Source organism: Austrofundulus limnaeus, unplaced genomic scaffold (assembly GCF_001266775.1).
Source record: "Austrofundulus limnaeus strain Quisiro unplaced genomic scaffold, Austrofundulus_limnaeus-1.0 Scaffold14, whole genome shotgun sequence".
Classification (NCBI taxonomy): domain Eukaryota; kingdom Metazoa; phylum Chordata; class Actinopteri; order Cyprinodontiformes; family Rivulidae; genus Austrofundulus; species Austrofundulus limnaeus.
In genome coordinates, this window is record NW_013952416.1 from 4,082,081 (window position 1) to 4,086,455 (window position 4,375).

General features: G+C 40.9%; 1 pseudogene; it reads right to left on the bottom strand.

The window, feature by feature from the left end:
• Positions 1-4,375, bottom strand: part of LOC106513614 (high choriolytic enzyme 1-like) — a 16,625-nt pseudogene that overhangs the window by 3,396 nt on the left and 8,854 nt on the right.

Genomic DNA, 4,375 nt, shown 5'->3' on the forward strand with positions numbered 1-4,375 from the left:
CACACACACACACACACACACACACACACACACACACACACACACACACATCCAGTGATTGTCAGAAACCACAGGATCCAAATGTCTATTTTTGTGTGGTTGTGAACATGCATATAAATACAAGATTTCTCCAACGGAATATTAAATAGTGACTGTGGAGGACCACAGACCCGACCCCCAAGACCCAAGGCAAACATAAGGGGGACCAGAGCCACAGACCCCGAGAGAGACCCCAAGCACCGAGCCCCCAAGGCCACCTGCGCAGCGAGATCCTCTATTCACAAGTCAAGAACTTAGTTTGACAGTAAAACGAGGGGTTGAATAGCCTATATGCCACAAATAGTGGTGACACACTTCCATTTAAATTGAAGCCACGTCTACGACTTCAGGTTGCCTCCTGCTCCATATTGTTTTCAGCAGTAGCTGCTAGAGCTACACCGTAAACGAAAACAAACGCAAAAGTTGAAACATTTGCGAGCTACTGGTATAACTGAGTTCTGTTGTGTGTCGTTGCGTCCACTGACTCGTAGGTACAGTTCTTTGATTTTTCCACTTTCCTACTAATGAGGAGGCTAAGGATTGGAACAATTTAACTGTGGACGTCCTTAAGGAGCACAGTAATGGATTTAGTTTTGGAGGAAACTATTCTCTCTGAGAGGAAATCCATCAGCTATGGGAACAGGTTGAGAGCCTTACGTTGAAGCAACAGTTCTGCATTCAGTTTAGCTGCTTCTGACAAGGACATTAAATTCTTCAAGAGGTAAGTCTGTGTCATGGTCTGTTTATTGTGCTTTGGTTTTTCTACTGTTTCTGTCTCCCTGTGTATCTCTGTTTCCTCTTGCCTCTCCTCCAGGTGTTTCTCTCTCATTAGTTGGCCTTTATATTCTACGTCCTGTCCTCAGTGTTTATCAGTTCATTGTACTGTCAACTCCAGTCAGTGTGGTTTTCTCCCCATGTTCTTCGTGTTCCCTGAGAATCGATTCTATAAGTATTTTTTGAGCTGCCTCGCCAGGCATTTTGGTAATAAATACCATTTTCCCCCCTGATCTCTGAATTTTTGCCTGTTCCCCAGGTCTATCCTGCCTACACCCCACACTGTGTGTGTGTTGATATGCATTTGTGTTTTACAGAATATGAAATTATTTTAGGCAACTTTAAGTTTTGTGCAAAAGCAGAAACCTTTTAGTGTTTTTATTACAGATTATTTGAAATAGGCTAGACACAACCCAAGCGCCCTCCGGTAGTGAGGGCAGCAGCACTTCTGCCTTAAAATCAATCATTTCATTCCACCAACATTGGAGCAACACAATCCTAACCACACAAATAGCCTGTCAAAGTCCAAACTCTGCTCTTTCCAACAGAGTAAAAAAAGCCTTATTTCCTGAACTCAAAACATAAATAATGTCTTATCTTTGCAGTTTTATGGTTATAATCTGCATAAGAGTAAAACTTATAACTTGGTTCCTTTAATCCATTGTACCTGCATTACACACACGATTCCTGTCTCTCTTTTTTCTTTTTTTAATCTAAAAAAATGCCATTGCTAACCTACTGTTGCATGTGCACCGGAAGTGATCGTGTCCAAAAAATGTGTAAGTGCTAGAACAGAAGTCTGTGACTATAAAGACTGTTGTTGGGACACTAAATACAGAAAAGTTTATTTTGTTACTTGAGTTTCAGTCATCACCATAGCATTAAACTAATCATTTGATTCAGGTTCAGTTTTAGGACTTGTAATTAGGTTTATAACATTTAAGGCATGAGGTGTTGAACTCTGACTCTCACCAGGCTTAATGTTCTCCCACAGGACCCGGATGTGCTGGTTTCTGTCAGAACGGCACTGTTTGTGGTTGAAGCCGAGGGCGTGGAGGAGCTCTTGCTGGATGGTTCTATGGTAACCACAACCCTGACGGTCCAGAGACAACTCCTGGGCTGAACCACGACGACCAACATAGGAGTAACAGCTGTGGGAACAACTTAATTCATTCTTTTCTCAGGACGTTTTATTTTCTTTTCAATTCGTGTAGCCCAACCAATATTTACATACAACCTGTTGATGGACTGGATGTCCAGATCATAGATATAAAGGCTAGATAGGTCGTCCCCGCTGTTGGCCTATGGAGACAGACATCGTCACATGGCGGCCATCTTGGTACAGACAGCACTCCCACTCTTAACATGAACGTGAATGATGCATTTACTATTAAATAACCATAACTTCATCAATTTTCATTGGATTTTCAAACGGATTGTTTTGTTGCATGGAGCTAAATTGGGGTCATAAGTTTTGTTCAAAATTTAAAAAAAATTGAAAAACTGAAAAACAATTTTGAAACGGAAAAAATAATTTTGAAACAGAAAATATATATATACAGTATATTTGAAACTGAAAAAAAAATTGAAACTGAAAAACAATACATTACAATCTGGAAAAGTTTCAAACATCTTGTCTTTTCAGTATCAAATATTTTTTTCAGTTTCAAATATATTTTTTTCAGTTTCAAAATATTTCTCAGTTTCAAATTATTTTTTTCAGTATCAAATTATTTTTTCAGTTTCAAACTTCAGAGTTATGACCCCAATATAACGTGGGGGGCGGGGCCTCGGATGACAGGCGGTGCAGAATCATGATAGACAGCTCAACAGGGGCTGGACAAGTTGCTGCCTTCAGGAACCACCAGCTGTGTGTGGAATGTTGTCAGTCCAATAAATGTCTCTTCTTTGAGGTTATCAGTTCTAAAATGTCTGCAGACTGTCCTTCCTTTAACTCCTGGTAGGTTGGAAGGCACTTATCATCTGTATGCCTGATAATATGCATACAGGCTTAAGTGGGTTTGGCTTCTCCCCCTGGACGTGGAGCCCAGGCGGCCTGACCGACTCGTTTTGACCAGGGGAGGCACTCGATCTGCGACATGGAGATCTAAGCTGTAGCCGGGGCTCGCTCCAGACATTGCTGCTAACAGACCGACAGCGAAGTTTTCCAGGTCTGCTCAGACGAGTTTCAAACTTTATTCAGCTGTTCTCTAACATTTTCTGAAACTATTGTGTTTGACGCGGGAGGGGGGAATATATTATGGCACAGTGAAGTTAGTTTCAGGTTGGATATTGGATATTCGCGTTCCAGGAATCAAGCGTTGTCTCCCTTTTGTCAAAACCGGTGAAAGCAGCCTGACGTCGACCAGCAGCCCTCCGACTGCTCGCTCCTCCACACAGTGGTTCGCTTAGGGATCGTCAATGAATTACCGACGGAAAAAATATGTGCAGGAAAAAAATTCAATAACTTCCAGGTCGTGTGACCCAGACACATGAAACGCGTGACAAACTGTTCAGCTAGATGATACACATAAGACACACATATTTGGTTTTTGATTTTATTGCTTTTACAATTTGTAAGGATTTATTTTGTGTAAAATTGATGATTTTTCTTCAATAGCTTCTAGGTCATGTGACCCAGACACATGAAGCACTTGTCAAACTGTTCAGCTAGATTAGACACATAAGGCACACCCTTCAGTTTTTGATTTTATTGCTTTTACTATTTTTAAATAAATTTTAAGTGTAAAATTCATGATTTTTCTTTAATAGCTTCCAGGTCATGTGACCCAGACACATGAAACACATGTCAAACTGTTCAGATAGATGAGACACACAAGGCACACTGAGTCACATGACCTTGAAGCTATTGAAGAAAAATCATAAATTTTACATACAATAAATCCTTAAAAATAGCAAAAGCAATAAAATCAAAAACTAAAGAGTGTGCCTTGTGTGTCTCATCTAACTGAACAGTTTGTCGCGTGTTTCATGTGTCTGGGTCACATGACCTGGAAGCTATTGAATTTTTTTCCTGCACATTGGTCGGTAACTTATTGACGATCTCTAAGCAAACCACCGTGTGTGGAGGAGCGAGCAGCCTTAGGGCTGCTGGCCAACGTCAGACTGCTTTCACCGGTTTAGACAAGAGGAAGACAACGCTTGATTCACGGAACGCAAATATCCAATATCCAACCTGAAACTAAATTCACTACGATATATATATTATCCGCACGGCCAGCTATCAACCTGTCCCCGCCTAAAGGGCTTGATCTGCGGCCAAGTTTGGCCAGAATGCCCCTGTTGCTTTTTGGGCTTATATATAAAAAATAACCAAACAGATTTTTATGAAGCTGGTGGTTCCTGAATGCAACAACTTGTCCAGCCCGTGTTGAGCTGTCAATCATGATTCTGCACCGCCTGTCATCCGAGGCCCCGCCCCCCACATTAAATCGGGGTCATAACTCTGAAACTGAAAATAAAAAGTTTGAAACTGAAAAAAATAATTTGAAACTGAAAAGACAATATGTTTGAAACTTTTCCAGATTGTAATGTATTGTTT